Raw genomic sequence first — 19282 nt, forward strand, 5'->3', positions numbered from 1 at the left:
AGGGGCTCAAAAACGCCCGCTACCTCAGATGGCAGACACAGATGTCGACACGGAGTCTGACTTCCAGTGTCGACGACGACGAGACTAATGTACATTCCACTAAGGCTATCCGTTGCATGATTACGGCAATGAAAAATGTGTTGCACATTTCTGACATTAACCCAGGTACCACTAAAAAGGGTATTATGTTTGGGGAGAAAAAGCAACCAGTGGTTTTTCCCCCTTCAGATTAGTTAAATGAAGTGTGTGAAGAAGCGTGGGCATCCCCTGATAAAAAATTAGTGATTTCTAAAAAGTTACTAATGGCGTACCCTTTCCCGCCAGAGGACAGGGTACGTTGGGAGACATCCCCGAGGGTGGATAAAGCGCTCACACACTTGTCAAAAAAGGTGGCACTACCGTCTCAGGATACGGCCGCCTTAAAGGAGCCTGCGGATAGAAAGCAGGAGGCTCTCCTGAAGTCTGTATATACACACTCAGGTACTATACTGAGACCTGCTATTGCTTCAGCATGGATGTGCAGTGCTGCAGCAGCGTGGTCGGATTCCCTGTCTGATAATATTGATTCCCTTGACAGGGACACTATATTGCTAACCATAGAGCATATTAAAGACGTAGTCTTATACATGAGAGATGCACAGAGGGATATTTGCCGGCTGGCATCTAGAATAAATGCAATGTCCATTTCTGCCAGGAGAGTATTATGGACTCGGCAGTGGACAGGTGATGCGGATTCTAAAAGGCACATGGAGGTTTTGCCTTACAAGGGTGAGGAATTGTTTGGGGATGGTCTCTCGGACCTCGTTTCCACAGCGACACATGGGAAGTCGACATTTTTACCCCAGGTTCCCTCACAGCCAAAGAAAGCACCGTATTATCAGGTACAGTCCTTTCGGCCTCAGAAAGGCAAGCGGGTTAAAGGCGCGTCCTTTCTGCCCAGAGGCAGGGGTAGAGGGAAAAAGCTGCACCATACAGCCAGTTCCCAAGAACAGAAATCCTCCCCTGCTTCCACTAAATCCACCGCATGACGCTGGGGCTCCACTGGTGGAGCCAGGTGCGGTGGGGGCCCGTCTCCGGAACTTCAGCGACCGGTGGGTTCGCTCACAGGTGGATCCCTGGGTTCTACAAGTGGTATCTCAGGGATACAAGCTGGAATTCGAGACGTCTCCCCCTTGCCGTTACCTCAAATCAGCCTTGCCAGCTACTCCCCCGGACAGGGAGGTGGTGCTGGCGGCAATTCACAAGCTGTTCCTCCAGCATGTGATAATAAAAGTTCCCCTCCTTCAACAGGGACGGGGTTACTATTCCACAATGTTTGTGGTACCGAAACCAGACGGTTCGGTGAGACCCATTCTAAATTTAAAATCCTTGAACACTTATATAAGAAGGTTCAAGTTCAATATGGAATCGCTCAGGGCGGTTATTGCAAGCCTGGAAGAAGGGGATTACATGGTATCACTGGACATCAAGGATGCGTACCTGCATGTCCCCATTTACCCACCTCACCAGGTGTAACCTCCGATTTGTGGTACAAGACTGCCATTACCAATTCCAGACGTTGCCGTTTGGTCTGTCCACGGCACCGAGGGTATTTACCAAGGTAATGGCCGAAATGATGATACTCCTTCGAAAGAAGGGAGTTCTAATTATCCCATACTTGGACGATCTCCTTATAAAGGCGAGGTCCAGGGAGCAGTTGTTGGTCGGAGTAGCACTATCTCAGGAAGTGCTACAACAGCATGGCTGGATTCTGAATATTCCAAAGTCGCAGCTGGTTCCTACGACGCGTCTGCTGTTCCTGGGTATGATTCTGGACACAGAACAGAAGAAGGTGTTTCTCCCAGAGGAGAAGGCCAAGGAGTTGTCATCTCTGGTCAGAGACCTCCTGAAACCAAAACAGGTGTCGGTGCATCACTGCACGCGAGTCCTGGGAAAGATGGTAGCTTCTTACGAGGCAATTCCATTCGGCAGGTTCCATGCAAGGATCTTTCAGTGGGATCTGTTAGACAAGTGGTCCGGATCGCATCTTCAGATGCATCGGCTGATCACCCTGTCCCCGAGGGCCAGGGTGTCTCTGCTGTGGTGGCTGCAGAGTGCTCATCTTCTAGAGGGCCGCAGATTCGGCATACAGGACTGGGTCCTGGTGACCACGGATGCAAGCCTCCGAGGTTGGGGGGCAGTCACGCAGGGAAGAAACTTCCAAGGACAATGGTCGAGTCAGGAGGCTTCCCTACACATAAATATTCTGGAACTAAGGGCCATTTACAATGCCCTAAGTCAGCCGGTGCTGATTCAGTCAGACAACATCACGGCGGTCGCACATGTAAACCGAAAGGGCGGCACAAGAAGCAGGATGGCGATGGCAGAAGCCACAAGGATTCTCCGATGGGCGGAAAATCACGTGATAGCACTGTCAGCAGTGTTCATTCCGGGAGTGGACAACTGAGAAGCAGACTTCCTCAGCAGGCACGACCTCCACCCGGGAGAGTGGGGACTTCATCCAGAAGTCTTCCGACTGATTGTAAACCGTTGGGAACGGCCACAGGTGGACATGATGGCATCCCGCCTAAACAAAAAGCTTAAAAGATATTGCGCCAGGTCAAGGGACCCTCAGGCGATGGCTATGGACGCTCTAGTGACACCGTGGGTGTACCAGTCGGTTTATGTGTTCCCTCCTCTTCCTCTCATACCAAAGGTGCTGAGGATAATAAGAAAAAGAGGAGTAAGAACTATACTCATCGTTCCGGATTGGCCAAGAAGGACTTGGTACCCGGAACTACAAGAAATGATATCAGAGGACCCTTGGCCTCTGCCTCTCAGACAGGACCTGCTACAGCAGGGGCCCTGTCTGTTCCAAGACTTACCGCGGCTGCGTTTGACAGCATGGCGGTTGAACGCCGGATCCTGATGGAAAAGGGCATTCCGGTTGAAGTCATTCCTACCCTGATAAAGGCTAGGAAAGAGGTGACCGCAAAGCATTATCACCGCATATGGCGAAAATATGTTGCTTGGTGTGAGGCTATGAAGGCCCCCCACAGAAGAATTTCAGCTGGGTCGATTTCTGCACTTCCTACAGTCAGGAGTGACTATGGGCCTAAAATTGGGATCCATTAAAGTCCAGATTTCGGCCCTGTCTATTTTCTTTCAAAAAGAACTGGCTTCACTGCCTGAAGTTCAGACGTTTGTTAAGGGAGTGCTGTATATTCAGCCCCCTTTTGTGCCCCCAGTGGCACCTTGGGATCTCAACGTGGTGTTGGATTTCCTAAAATCACATTGGTTTGAGCCACTTCAGACCGTGGAATTAAAATATCTCACGTGAAAAGTGGTCATGCTTTTGGCCTTGGCTTCGGCTAGGCGGGTGTCAGAATTGGCGGCTTTGTCCTGTAAAAGCCCCTATCTGATCTTCCATATGGACAGAGCAGAATTGAGGACGCGTCCCCAATTCCTCCCTAAGGTGGTATCAGCGTTTCACTTAAACCAACCTATTGTGGTGCCTGCGGCTACTCATGACTTGGAGGCTTCCAAGTTGCTGGACGTAGTCGGGGCCCTGAAAATCTATGTTTCCAGGACGGCTAGAGTCAGAAAGACTGACTCGCTGTTTATCCTGCATGCACCCAAGTTGGGTGCTCCTGCTTCTAAGCAGACTATTGCTCGCTGGATCTGCTCCACGATTCAACTTGCACATTCTGCGGCGGGACTGCCGCATCCTAAATCAGTCAAAGTCCATTCCACGAGGAAGGTGGGCTCTTTTTGGGCGGCTGCCCGAGGGGTCTCGGCTTTACAACTTTGCCGAGCTGCTACCTGGTCGGGATCAAACACGTTTGCAAAATTCTACAAGTTTGATACCCTGGCTGAGGAGGACCTTGAGTTTGCTCATTCGGTGCTGCAGAGTCATCCGCACTCTCCCGCCCGTTTGGGAGCTTTGGTATAATCCCCATGGTCCTTACGGAGTTCCCAGCATCCACTAGGACGTCAGAGAAAATAAGAATTTACTCACCGGTAATTCTATTTCTCGTAGTCCGTAGTGGATGCTGGGCGCCCATCCCAAGTGTGGATTGTCTGCAATACTTGTATATAGTTATTGCCTAACTAAAGGGTTATTGTTATGAGCCATCTGTTCGTGAGGCTCAGTTTATTATTCATACTGTTAACTGGGTATAGTATCACGAGTTGTACGGTGTGATTGGTGTGGCTGGTATGAGTCTTATCCGGGATTCCAAATCCTTTCCTTATTGTGTCAGCTCTTCCGGGCACAGTTTCCCTAACTGAGGTCTGGAGGAGGGGCATAGAGGGAGGAGCCAGTGCACACCAGTAGTCCTAATTCTTTCTTAGAGTGCCCAGTCTCCTGCGGAGCCCGTCTATTCCCCATGGTCCTTACGGAGTTCCCAGCATCCACTACGGACTACGAGAAATAGAATTACCGGTGAGTAAATTCTTATTTTTGCATTAAACACCTCAAATCTGCCATAAAAAAAAGAATGACCTAACCACCTAAAAATATTTAAATAAAACGAAAGACGTCATCAAAATCCTATCCACAAAATGAGTAGTATGCCGTTATGCAGTAATATAATATCCAGGGCTGAATTTAGGGGTCAGGCTGCCCCTTGTCACATTACTGCCCCCCCCCCCCCCCTTCCTCATTACATCATTGCCTCCTTTGTTTTGGGTGACAGTCCGGATGCCTCAGGCCCACCTAAGCAGCCCCAACCTCACCCTACTACCAACACTTGGACCACAATTTGCTGTCCATTGTCTTACCCCCTTCATTTCCTAAATTAAGAAAGAAAAACTCCTCCCATTTACCCTCATGTGTTTTAATTAGCTGGGTTCCTGCATTACAGATCACACATTGATAAGGCCCTATTTAGAGGTTCCATTGCACTTTGAACATTGGAGGGCAAAGGCCCCCTATGATCTGCTGTTATATACCAGCCTTCTGGTATGCATACTACTTTTAGAGGCAATTAATGTGTTGGAACAACAATATTGCACCATGAGAGGTGTTTTGTATGCTTACTCTTTGACCCTTTATGATGCAAGCAACAGATTGAAGATCGAAATTAACAGTTGTTGATGTGCATGACTGAAAACCCCTCATCTGGTACGCAGAATACCCGCATGAGCATTGTCGCATTATTTAATTGAGTTTAAACATACTGCACCATTAGGCGCTTGTCCTTCAATCTTTTTTTCTAGATATATATATTTCTGCATCGGGGTACACATTATTCCACAGGGAATACATTAGGGTGTATCCAGGCACCAACAGGTCAAAGCTTTAGCTGTCCCAAGATGCATTGGGGCCTCCTCTATAACCCCGCCTCCAGGCACTGTGAGCTCAGTTTTCAGTTGGTGTCTGCAGAAGCAGGTCACTTAACAGGTAGGCTGCACTAGTCAGCCCTGAAAAAGCTTTTTCTGACCGAATATTTCTTTAAAACTGGGCTGTCAGCGCTGCAGCTTCATCACCTCCCAAGCTGCGTTGCATGCTCCCACTGGCTCTGTTCCCTGGTACTTGCGGCGGAGACGCTCCGGCTTAGGCACACAGTCGCAGACGCTCTCCTGCATCGTGTGGCTGCTGCGGGGAGGAGGGAAGAGGGTCCCCCAGGCGGGACCCGCCATTAAATCGCGTTCCGATCGCAGTATAGGGAGACTGTCTGAGACGATGGCATGGACACTGGGACCGAGCAGGGACCCCACTGTATCCACCATGGCATATGAGTACAGGTCGGATATACTAATGTCCACTTTTAATAAGACTCCACAGCACCAGGTGGTGAAGTCCAGCATAGGGGAGCCGGCACTTAACCTGTAGCCCATCCCCCGGCCCAGGGCACCATCTACTGCTGGTGTTCCCGCCCTGGAGCTGCCTCACACTCTCCCTAACTTCCTGACTGAGACGCTGGGCACCATTTTCTAAAATAGATGCGACTGGTCTCCAGGACTGCAGGGCAAGGTCTCCTTTGTAAACCCGCTTGTACTTCAGTACCGTGGTTTTACAAACACTTAAGTATTCTACATGGCGATATTAAGACAGCGTTCGTTAAGAACAAGTGTACCTGTGCCAGAATATATTGTACGATTATTCTGATATATACGTCCGGTCTCAGACCGTGCATTGTTTTATATATATATATATATATATATATATATATATATATATATTTATTTATTTATTTATTTATTTATTTAGTTGTGTTCATATAATAATCCAATGCAATTTTATTGTCATGAAAATAATTATCTGTATTGCAAACATGACTATGTGTGCCTGTATCTGCTAAGTGATTTCACTGCGGTGTATTACAGATATATCTATCACTGTATACTATACCCTAGGGGTCTAGGTGCGTCTGGGTCAATATATTATGCGTCACAGTATTTACCTATTACGTGTAATCTACTGTGTACTCAGTCACATAATACCGGATTTATTTGCAGGTCTTGTGTACTGGGTACTCAGTCACATGCTAACGGATTTATTCGCAGGTATTGTACTCTGTCTGGCTTCATCGTACTAAACCGCTCTCTGTTGCATTTGTGTATAATGTTTAACATGTAGGGCAGTAAATCTGGGGAAGCTCCTGCATCCTGCAGAGCATGCGCAATGGATTTACCTGAGGGGGAAGTTTTGTGTGATGGTCTGTATACTATGCATCTCCCAGTCAGTCCACAGCTCCTGTAATCAATCTGGAGCCAACCTGGGCTGCATTCTCAAACCTACTGGGTGCTCTAGTTGAATGCTTTATGCCCCCTATGGGACCACCTGTAACATTACAGTCACTGATGTCCCCATGGTTACTCCGCTTTGGGCGGGAAAACTTTACCTCACGGGTTGTAGCATATGACTCATTCCTTGGTCAGGCAAAACCCTATTCCAGGTCACTCTTGTGTCTCTGGGTCATCTAAGCGGGCTGCTCCCTCCAACCTACCTAAGCGGGCTGCTCCCTCCTACCTTCTCTCAGATATTTTATCTGAAGAGTGGGGGATCATGCTGTCCTGTCAGTCCCTATATTAGGTGTTTATGACAAGGATTTTTCATTGCTAAATGATACCACTGCCCTTGTGGTTACTGGGAAACAAATCCTACAAATCACTGATGATAAGAGGATTCCCCTACTGTGGTTAATCAAACTGATATGTTCACATGTCAGAGGGTAAATAAAACTCTGTTACCACAATCTGACCATTAAGTGTACATCAGACAAGACCCCTCGTCTAATCCAGGGAAGACATTCCCCCTGTCTACAACGGGCATTAGATATCCTCCCCCTGCAGAGTTATATAACACGAAGGTAATTCACTGCTAGTGGACTCGTGTATCACCCATCGGGTGTCATCCACTCTGCCTTTCACCACTGTCCCCTCACTGTAGGAACCGACAGATAAGCGTGTGGAGGGATGCCTGAAGTCTATTACTCCCTTGTGGGTGTTGTACATAGACTACGATTGCGTCCTCTTGGGGCTGCAAAATAGAGTGATGACTGGATCAGGCATTAAAGGAAGAGCTGCCCGAGGATATATCTGACAATGCCAGACATTCCCTGTCTCACAATACCACTGCCACCTTTTTCTACACCAAGAGGCGTTCCCTGAGGCGGGTGTGTTGGCTGCCAAGGCGTTGAATACGTCTGTCCTGGCTGAGGTCATGGAAGGTGGATCTGGTCTCCAAAAGTCCTTGGAGGTATTCCCCTTACTCTTATTTGGGGAAGACCTAATTAAAAATTGGGTCTGAATCGGCAGCTACTTTGATTTGCCTTTCTCCCAAGTGCTACTCCTTCTGCACAGAAGGCATAAGGTACCACGTTTCCCTGCTTTAGACTTTAAGGGAAAGCAAAGGTCAGGCATACCTGAGATTGTCTCGTGCACCCAACAATCACTAATCCCAAGGCCTAACTATCCTGGGCTGCTCGTCAGCCTGCTTCTCATGACGAGCCTGCTGCATGACGGGACAGGCCTCAACCTGGGGGATCCCAGGGTGGGGGGCCAACTTCTACGATTCATCCAGGTCTGGTTAATGACCACTTCAGACGCATGGGTGTGAGAAGTCATCTCTCACGGGTATGCAGTCTTTTTCAAGAGACGTCCCCCTCGCCAGTTCTGCACAACGGTTATCATTTCGGATCTGTTAAAGGCGCAAGCTCTACAGATGGTTGTGCGTTCCCTCCTGGATACAGGAGTGATAGTGCCGGTACCTCTGTCCCAGAGTGGCAGAGGATACTACTCGACCCTGTTTCTAGTCCCGAAACCTGATGGGTCTTTCATGCCTATTCTCAACCTCAAATCACTGTACAAGTTTGTGAGTGTCCAAGTTCCGTATGGAAACACTGCACTCAATTGTACTGGCCATAGAACCCGGATGCTATATGGTATCCCTGGATATACAAGATGCTTACCTGCATATTCCTATTGCCATATTGCATCAGCAATATCTGCGGTTTGCTATTGGCAACCTTCACTATCAATTCCAGGCTCTGCCGTTTGGATTGACCATGGTCCCTCGGATCTTCACCAAGTTTATGGCCGGGATAACGACTCATCTCCGTTGCCAGGGAGTCAGGATCCTGTCATATCTGGACGATTTGCTGATTCTGGCAAACTCCCACGATGTCCTTCTCAGTCATTTACAACTGACGGTCAACTTCCTATAAACCCACGGGTTGCTCATCAACTGGAAGAAGTCCTCGCTGGTCCCTGTTGGAGCATGGTGCACCTGGGGGCACTACTGGACACACACAGTCAACAGCTGTTTCTGTCTTCAGAGAAGGCCCTGAAACTTCAGGACCGAATCAAATACTTCCTTTCTCGCCCAAGAGTGTCAATACACTCGGCAATGCAAATACAAGGCCTCATGGTGTCGGCTTTCGACATTCAACATTCCCGCCCTCTACAGAGGTTAATCCTTTCCAAGTGGGATGGCTTTCCTCATCGGTTCAAGTCTCACATCATCTCCTTGACTCCGGAGGTTCATCTGTCGCTGACCTGGTGGCTACAGGACCAGCAGTTGAGCAGGGGCCGTCCCTTCTGGATCCCTAACTGGGTCCTACTACCAATGGATGCCAGTCTGAGGGGTTGGGGCGCAGTGTTGGTGCAACACTCTTTCCAGGGTCAGTAGACCAGGGAGGAATCACTTCTCCCGATAAACATTCTGGAATTGCGGGCAGTGTTCGATGCTTTGTCTCTCGCCCTGCCTCTGGTACAGAACAGGCCTGTTCAAGTACGGTCAGACAACGTCACCACATTGGCATACATAAACCATCAAGGCGGCACTGAAAGTCGCATTGGCAATGATGGAAGTGTCAAAAATCCTTGTTGGGCGGAACGCCTTCTGCCGGCAATATCGGCAGTGTTCATTCCGGGAGTCCTCAACTGGGATGGTGATTTCCTCAGTCGTCAGGAGAGTGGGGTCTTCATCAGGACGTCTTTCAACTCCTAGTGAACAAGTGGGGACTACCAGATGTAGACCTGATGGCGTCTCGACACAATCACAAAGTTCCGGTCTTCGGGTCAAGAACCAGGGATCCTCAAGCAGCATTCCTAGATGCACTGGCAATTCCATGGAACTTTTGGCTGCCCTATATGTTCCCTCCAGTGTCACTTCTGCCCAGGGTACTACGGAAGTTCAAACAAGTAGGAGGAATACTATTTCCATTTGCTCCAGCATGGCCCAGACAGCATTGGTTCTTAGACCTGCACGGTCTATCGATAGAGCGTCTTCTTTTACTTCAACGCCCAGACCTCCTCGTTCAGGGCCCTTGTGTCTATCCAGACCTGGCTTTGACGGCGTGGCTCTTGAAGCTTTACTCCTGAGGGCCAAAGGCAGTCATCCAAACTATGCTGAAAGCCCGCAAACCTGCATCTGCGCGGATTTATTATAGGGTCTGGAATTTTTACTTCACCTGGTGTGCTGCTAAGAATTATGAGGCTTATGAATTCAGTACTTCCAGACTTCTGGCTTTTCTGCAACAAGGCCTGGACTTAGGCCTTCATCTGGCCTCCCTCAAGGTTCATATCCCTGCCTTGTTGGTATGGTTTCAGAGAAAAATTGTGTCTATTCCTGACGTTCATACTTTCACTCAGGGTGTTTTACGGATTCAGCCTCCCTATGTCCCTCCTGTGGCTCCATGGGATCTGTCTGTTGTTCTGAATGCCCTGCAAGAGTCCATTTGAACCTCTTTAGTCAGTAGACCTTAAATAGCTCTCGGTCAAGGTCCTGCTCCTACTGGCTATTGCCTTTGCTAGGAGGGTGTCGGACCTAGGCGCTCTATCCTGTCTATTTCACCATGACCGGGCAGTTCTTAGAACTCGCCCTGGTTTTTTGCCTAAGGTGGTGTTATCTTTTCACCTTAACCAAGAGATTGTGGTTCCGGTCTTCATCTCTTCTGGTTTGTCCTACAAAGAGCGGCCTTTGGATGTACAGGCTCTCCGTATATACGTGGAGAGGACTGCCTCTATCAGGAGGTCAGATTCCCTTTTTGTACTTTTTGGTTTTCACAAACGTACCTGGCCTGCGACTAAGCAAACCTTGGCCAGATGGATTAGAATGGTGATTGCACAACCTTATGCACAGGCTGGACCTCCAGCTCCTGCTGCTGTTAAAGCCCATTCTACTCGGTCTGTTGTACCCTCTTGGGCGACCCGTCGTGGCGAGTCCGCAGAACATTTGTGCAAGGTGGCTATGTGGTCCTCAGTGAACACGTTCAATAGGTTCTATGCCTTTGATACTTCTGTCTCCCAGGATGCTTCCTTTGGATGCTGGGTTCTCACACCCGCTAAGGCGCGTCCCCTCCCTTGAGAAACTGCTTTGGGACATTCCCAATGTATTCCCTGTGGAACACAGTGTACCCTGCTGCAGAAAAGGAGATTTATGGTAGACTTACCATAGTTAAATCTCTTTCTGCGAGGTACTCTGGGTTCCACAGGGCGCCCACCCTGACGCACTTAGCTTCTTTCGGTTTGTATGGCATTAGCCGCTAGTCCCTTCTACTGTTGTGAGAATGTGGTTCTATGTGTCTAACATCTGCTTTCTCTTTTACCTGCTTCTGCATTGGACTGGTTAACGAAACTGAGCTCACAGTGCCTGGAGGCGGGGTTAGTTATAGAGGAGGCCCCAATGCATCTTGGGACAGCTAAAGCTTTGACCTGTTGGTGCCTGTATCAAGATCATCTCTACACCCCAATGTATTCCCTGTGGAACCCACTGTACCTCGCAGAAAGAGATTTAACTATGGTAAGTCTACCATAAATCTCCTTATATATAATATGTAGTTATAATGACTAAAAAAATAAGAATCATCTTGCCCTTATCAGTCAGGTGTGCCGCCCCCAGCAAGTGAAATAACTTAATAAAGCTCATTTTAAGATCAATAAAGATTTGGGCCATTGACAGTGAAATTTTTCTTTCACTTCTAGACAACTATTTGTTACCAATCTTATGTTTATCTGGTAACCTGCTAGTAGTGAGGACAAGAGCAACAGACAGCTCATTGACCAGATGTTTTCTTTTCCTGGACATCAATATTTCCTTTAGTATCTCAAAATAATTATCCTCTAAATTACTATTCTGACAGTAATATTACCCAATTACCTGGGTAATATTTTTCCAAAAAACCACTCAAATTGTAATTTCTTTATGATTAAATTAGGTAAGAAGATTTGTTTAAAATCTACCCAACACAATTTTATAAAGAAATATTTATTTATTTTTAAATTAGCATAGGTTCAAATATCGATTGTCGACATATTGGTCCACTGATGCTCGGAACATCGCAACCATCGTGACTTTACAGTTCCCCGGTTGCTGCTCCTCTCTGCGTCTGCTGGATGAACACAAGGAAGGTAAAGGCTGCTTGTTTTATATATCCCCACTGCTGCTAAACTCTGCAGCTGTGGGATGGGGGTGCTGCCCGGTTGCCCTGTCAGCACTGATCGGATGCACAGCAGGCATTGCGGGAGGGAACCAGGAAGTAGAGGGTCCGGAAGGACCCTCTGAGTGTGGCAAATGCAGCACCCAGCAGCTACATAGTGTGTATTTCTGACTGATGCGACCATGCTAGGCAAGTTACATTTTTTCTCATACGTCCTAGAGGATGCTGGGGTCCACTTCAGTACCATGGGGTATAGACTGTTCCGCAGGAGACATGGGCACTTTAAGACTTTTTCAGAGTGTGAACTGGCTCCTCCCTCTATGCCCCTCCTCCAGACCTCAGTTTAGAAAATGTGCCCAGGCAGACTGGATGCACTCCAGGGGAGCTCTACTGAGTTTCTCTGAAAGACTTTGTTAGGTTTTTTATTTTCAGGGAGAACTGCTGGCAACAGACTCCCTGCTTCGTGGGACTTAGGGGGCAGAGGTAGGAACCAACTTCCTGAATAGTTTCATGGCTCTGCTTCTGGGTGACAGGACACCATTATCTCGTGAAGGGTACTAAACACTAGCTGCGGCTATGCGCTCACTCCCACAGCCTGCCATCACCCCCCTTACAGAGCTAGAAGACAGATGAGTGTACAGAAGAAGATCTTCAGTCATCGTGATGGCTAAAAGGTACTGCGCAGCGGGTGGGAATGCTGCGCGCCATGCTACCCATCAACACAGGCACAGCAGGGGAAGGGGGGCGCCCTGTGCAGCATGAACCTACTAAAAACTGGCTAATTCACAAAAAGAAGGGAAAGGATTGGTCTTAGGTGGCGCACAAAATAAACGACTTCATAAAATATAACTTTTAATTCTTTATTCTTAAAAAACCCGTAACTGTGAAATATTAAAAACCAACATACAATGACAAAACAAAGTGTCAATCCTTTCCCTTCTTTTTGTGAATTAGTTCCTATCTGTTGGCAAAAATATAGTGTGTGGCAGCACCCCCACAATTGATTCAAATCTCTGAAATGGAAAACAATATGGGGTTGAGAGAAGAAATTTAAAACTACAAAATTATAGCCTACTAGTGCAGTAGCTTCCTCCTTCCCTTTTTCCCTTAGAACGTAAAAACTGGTTAACAAGGGGACATAAGATGCTGAGGCACAGTCCTACCCCCACCAGTATAAAATATAGTATTGAAAAGTCTGAGGGGAAATGCGCCATTATGGGGGCGGTGCATACTCCTCAGTCAGACAGCACACTGCTCAGCACCATTTTTTCTCCTAGCAAGCTGCAGAGAAGAACGCTGGTGGTCCTCCACTTCTGAACCAAGTATCAGGATGCAGAACAGGGGGGGGGGCACAGTATAAATTGGTGCTGTATGGTGAATTTGTCATTATAAAAGTGCTACAGGTCTGTGGGCATTTTGTGTTACACAGGGATTATATCACTAGTGCTGAGTTGTGAACTGGCAAAATCCTTTCTGTGTCCTTCAGACAGATTTTACTGTGGGTCTGTCCACTATAAGTCCCGGAGTGTCTGTGGTGTGGTTGTGCATGTGTGTGACATGTCTGAGGCAGGGAGCTCTTCCCCCTGAGGGAGCCATTTTAGGGACACAGAGTTGTAATGTGGTGGCGCTGCCGGCACACCACGAGCCTGAATGGGTGAAAGAATTACGTGATAGTGTGAATCATATCAGTAAGAGATTGGATAAGTCTGAGTCTCATGCAGAAAACTGGAGAAAATCAGTGGAAGATGTGATTTTTCATAGTTCTGCCTTTTCATCCACAGGAGACCCCTCTGAGTCACATAAGAGGCCATTTGCACAAATAGTACAAACTGATACCGACACGGACTCTGATTCCTGTGTCGACACTAGTGATTCCAGGGGAATAGATCCTAAATTGGCATAAAGCATTCAATATATGATTGTTGCTATAAAGGAGGTCTTAGAAGTTATGGAAGACCCTCCTTTACCTCAGGAGAAGGCTTATTTTTTTATAAGGAAAAGAAAATTAATGTAACTTTCCCTCCTTCTCACGAGCTAAATACTCTCTTTGAGGGAGTCTGAGCAAACCCTGAAAAGAAATTTCAGATTCCCAAAAGAATTCAGGTTGCTTATCCTTTACCGGCAGAGGACAGGAAAAGGTGGGAGTCACCCCCCGTTTTAGACAGTGCCCTGTCACGATTAACTAAAAAGGTGATTCTCCCTGCGCCTGGGACGACTTCATTAAAGGAGCCAGCAGACCGCAAGTTGGAGACTACGTTAAAATCTGTTTGTGTGGCCAATGGTACACTACTCAGACCCGCCATTGCTTGTGCGTGGGTGAGTAGTGCTGTCGAAAAATGGTCAGACAACTTGTCATCTGAAATTGACACGATAGATAGAGACAAGATACTCCTAACGTTAGGTCATATCAAAGACGCTGCTGCATACATGCTAGAAGCCATGAAAGATATTGGGCTCTTGGGTTCAAAAGTCGCTACCATGGCAGTCTCAGCTCGGAGGGCGTTGTGGATTCGCCAATGGAATGCTGACGCAGATTCCAAAAGAAATATGGAGGCTCTCCCGTATTGTCAAAGTCAAAAAATATTGTTATTCTCATCGCCATGTACTAACCCCAATGCACATGCCCGCTGCTCGTGCACCTACTCCCCCGTGCGTATGCATCCCCTCAGGTTGCGTAAGGGACGCTCCCACGTCGCCTGCGCGTGGGGATGTGCATTTACGGTAGAGTTTGTGTGCGACTAGCGAGCGACTCGATCGCTACATATTTAACCAATATAATGTGTTTTGTAGATATTAATCCCCTTAATAATGTCTGCAAGTATGTTTAGTGTAAATGGTTCAGGGACTTGGGAATTCCTCTTTTCACGATACAAAGGGTCTGACAAAGGTTGAACAGTGGTGTCTGGTACCTAACTGAAGAGTATTTTATTAGAAACAATCCAGTGCTGGTTAGGTAGAGATTAATCGCTCCTGCGTATAGTTATGTCTATGAGTAGTTTATGGACATTTACTGTATTTGCGGTTCATTATCCATGCGGCGGGAATCTTGAGGGTACCTCCCATCTGAGCAGTTTGAAATAGTCACAGCCCACCTGTTCAAATCCACCTATGACCTTTTGTCATAGTGCAGAGAGACATTCCTGTGTCCAATGAACAATGAGATTGTAGGGCCCATTGTATTGTGCAGTATGTTGTGTATATAAAGACCCCCATAGCCAGACCAGCTTAACTTCTCTCCACAAGGTTTTCCCCGTGATGACTGAGAGCTGGTTTCCAGATAGCGCATGCGATTCATTCCCTCATGTGTACGTTTTTCTCTGTGGCCATTTCGTTACTCTGTATGTATGCAATTGTTCTTTTGTAGCTAACCTATAAGTGTTTGCCAATTATCCTCTTTCTGTTCATTTGTATTTGCAATCGTTTGCTAGTGTTTGTATTTCTGCTTAGTTATTGTGTTTAGGTATTTATGTCAGGTCTGTAGTGTATGAACTGTATCTGTTTTCCCCTTTTTACGTACTAAATATCGTTAGTAAAGGTGTTGGAACCTTAGCAAAGAGTGTGTGTTTCACTAGTTAGTATAAAGGTTTTTTTTGAGCGTCTCAGTCGCTCAAACAGCTTTCATATCATAAAGGTTAATCAGCGTTACATTGTGATAATATTACAGTACTAAGGTTTACAGTATAAGCATACCCTTATAGTGTGTTGTTACAAGGTTGTCTGTGTAAATCAGTGAGCGTCAGCGCCGCTCGTATCCCGCTCTCGCGGTACAGCGTCTGCTACGCTATTAGCGTAGCATTACAGTACTCGGGCCGCCTATAGCGTGCTCGATATCAAGCGTAAGCCGTGAGCGAACGTGCCGCTCGTGCGTCTCGACCACGGCCTAGCGTCTGCTACGCTAACTGCGTACCATTACGGCACCTCGTGCGCCTATTGCGTATGTTGTCTTTAATAAGTATATTGCTTAGGTTCAAGATAAATAATTAGCTTTATCAATTGGGGGCAAGTCCGGTCCACCTCATATCCGCAGTCAGGCGAAAACGCGCAGACTTTATCGATCAGCAAAGGGCGGAAAGTTGCTATCTTTTAGTGCTGATCAGATGTGCGTCTGATTCGCTTGGTTTGTAGGGATGCTGGTGGAATCCGAAGAAGGTAAGAACATTAAGCTATTGTCTTTTTAAATCTGGTTTTAATTTCTATTTGGTGCCAACTGCACACGCAACACATGTAGCACACGCACACACCTGTACTCTGCATATCTGACCATATCGTTGCGGAACGGGGTTCGAATGAGTCATATCGTGTTTGATTCAGATTGGATTGCTTGTCTATTTAAATAGGTTTAAAAGTATTTTTAATCGCTCTGCATAGCTTGATAGTTTTATTTTTAACCCAGGCCTAAAATAACTTCAGGGGCTTGGATGGTGATTTTTTTGTGACAATAGAAGCCGCATGGTCTGTCCTCCATTTTGTGTAACCCTCATGGATGTGTAAGGGGGAGGAACAGCGGCCATTTTGGGAAGGTCAACATTTTTGTTTTTTTCTGAATGGCTGATTTTCAGTTGACTCAGGAATAATCAGCCATCCCTTGTCAAAAATAAATCACCATTTGAGTTACCAATGCATTTATTTAACCCATGCATAAGCAATTATAAATAGTTCAGATAGGGTTTAATGTAAGTTAATAGTAAAATGAATATTTGATTTAAGAACGATACACAGATAAAACAAAGTTGTTGGCTTTTTTTTTTTTTTTTTTCTCTCTTCCTTACCTCCAGTGATTCAGTTAAACTTTGCTTGTTGTAGGATAAGCCATTGAAATGCAAATTAACCTGTGTGGCTGCTTTTTCCTGGCAGTGAAGAGAATCACCCTCACACACAGTCAAGGGCACATTCATATGCAAATTAGAGAAGTGAATGGGTCTCATAGATGTAATAGTGATTAGTACAGAGATGTAATATTATAATTATGTGTGTGTTTACAGCAATGTATGCTCTGCAAGATGGCTATCATACTATTGGAAGCATTGATTATTAGATTAATTTAGAATTTTCATTTGTGTATTTTCACCTATCTACCTTCCTGTTTGCCATTTGCATTTGATAATGTGCTGAGAAAAATTTGTTGCTATTTTAGTTAAACGCAAGATTAAATACTTAAAGGGAGTAATTGTAAGGCACACACATAGCCTGGCCTAATTAAAGGTTGATACAGTGGAATACTGTGTGATGTGCAGTAAGCGATTATAGTTAAATATCGCTTACATTTATAGAAGCGTGTTACTTATGTTACTGAGGACGTATCTAGGCTGTGTACACGTGTCTCTCACCGAGTGCGAGTCAAGCGTACGCGACGCAAAGGCCTACGCAAGTAGCGTGTATTACGCAACAAGCGTACGGATACGCCCGCTAAACACAAATCACACGATAACATTGTTTTAGTAAGGCGAAACGGGAGCAACGCGATAATAGCACAAATTGATTTCAGTCTTCTAAAACTAGTTTAAAAAAGATCCTTCTCTTGTTGCAACTCCTCTGGGATTAGCCTGTGTTACCTGAGTGAAAGAAAAAATTTCTGTACAGAAATGTCAAAGAGTATATGAGGTGAAAGAGTGTGTATATATATATATATATATATATATATATATATATATATATAAGTTTCTCATTTTGGTTGGAACCCCCGGAAGTCGAGTTCTCGTGAGGTACATCCGTAATAGTGATAGCACATGGTGGCTTGGGAGGCATCCCTTGTTAATATTGAAATAAGAGCATTAGAAGTACAGCAGACTAGGAAGTCTACTGTAGATACAGACCAGGAGGTCCAGGTACAGCAGACTAGGAAGTCCGCTAGAGATAGAAATCAAGAGGCACAACCCCGGGAGGGTTGGTGCAATACCCATATAGGCCATTACGCTCTGGCTGAAAGGAATTCGCAGCCGCAATTATCGATTCCGCTGGTCGTAAGGCGTATAAATAATAGTTATTTATACGAAGTGCGACTGTACCGCATGTAATTGTGTGCATTAGTTTGTTACCTTGATACCCATTAAAATTTACTGTGGGATCATAAACGCTACTTGTGCATTCTAACGTGATTTGTGTAGGTTTTTTTTATTTTAAGGGAGGTTCGCTGATCACTCAGGAATTCTCCACCAACTGATATTTACTGGGAAGGGTAAGTGCTCTGCGGATCACAGCCACACGTCCCAGTAAATAGAGGTTCAGGTTGCAGGGGCCCTGGGTTGAGTACGCCAGCGCTAAGGCAGCGTGTGGGCATATTGGTCGACGTGGGCGAGAGTGTGTGAAGGTACTCTGTAAACTTTCACCGTCGCCTTACCTCTGGGAACTTGGTTTTTTGTAAGGGTTCGCTGAGAAGGCAACGCCTGCAAATAATGGGGGCCAGTTGCTCAAGTAAGGGGCGATCAACCAAGGTTCAGGTTGATGATATTCCGCACCCAGTCGGGTCAGCGAGGTACATAATATGTGAGAAATCACACGCAGAGGTATTATGCAATGAGTGGGAACGAATGACTGTGCATAATGGGGAAAAGTTCCCACGAGTAGGCAGTTTTAGTCCCGAGGTGTTACAAAATTTAAAGAAAAGGATATGTCTAATAACAAATGCAAAACAGAGGATTAGGCATTATGATTGTTTACAGTTATGGCAACGGGAAGGTGAGATACAAGGAGGATTAGCTTACACAGCTGACTCACTTTGGTAAGACAGTTATGGCAACAGGAGAACAAATGGCTGCAGAGAATGGCACACTGGTATATGATAATTGTGCACTTAGCAACTGTATTATTAATGATAAGAATAATTGTAACAAATGTAATAATGATAGAAGGAAAACTGTTAAATGTACAAATTCTAACCCGTGCAAGTTGCACTCCATGTTAAACTTCCCTCAGGATTACAAGCAAGAAAGTGAGCCCAGCACGATATCGGCACCTTTTCCAGCAGCCATGATACAAGACATCCAGGTGGATGCGACCCAATTGGTAAAGGCAGTAGTCAAACCCCCTAACGGAGGGTCAGGTGAGGTCGTGTCCACAGGTAAGTACGGTGTTATATATAAAATGCACAGCATAGAGAGATAGCGGTTAAGGTATTAATGGATGGTTTAAAGGTAGTATTGAGAACAAGGGTACAGACCACGAACCCAAACTGGAGAAATATCTCGGTGGCTGCATTAAGAAAGTCCGCTGTTGGGCATGATCAAAACATCAGCAAGCACAGGGAGGCACAGGGAGGTAAGAAGCCTCCGATCCCTGTGGGTAAGTCAAAGGTGATAAGATGTTATAATTGCCAGAGAGAAGGTCATTTTGCACGAAATTGTAGGTTTTGAAGATACACACAAGGTAGATAAACCCCCTAGACAAAAACACGAGCAAAGTCATGATACACGAAATTG

Source organism: Pseudophryne corroboree, chromosome 5, assembly GCF_028390025.1.
Source record: "Pseudophryne corroboree isolate aPseCor3 chromosome 5, aPseCor3.hap2, whole genome shotgun sequence".
NCBI classification, from domain to species: Eukaryota; Metazoa; Chordata; class Amphibia; order Anura; family Myobatrachidae; genus Pseudophryne; species Pseudophryne corroboree.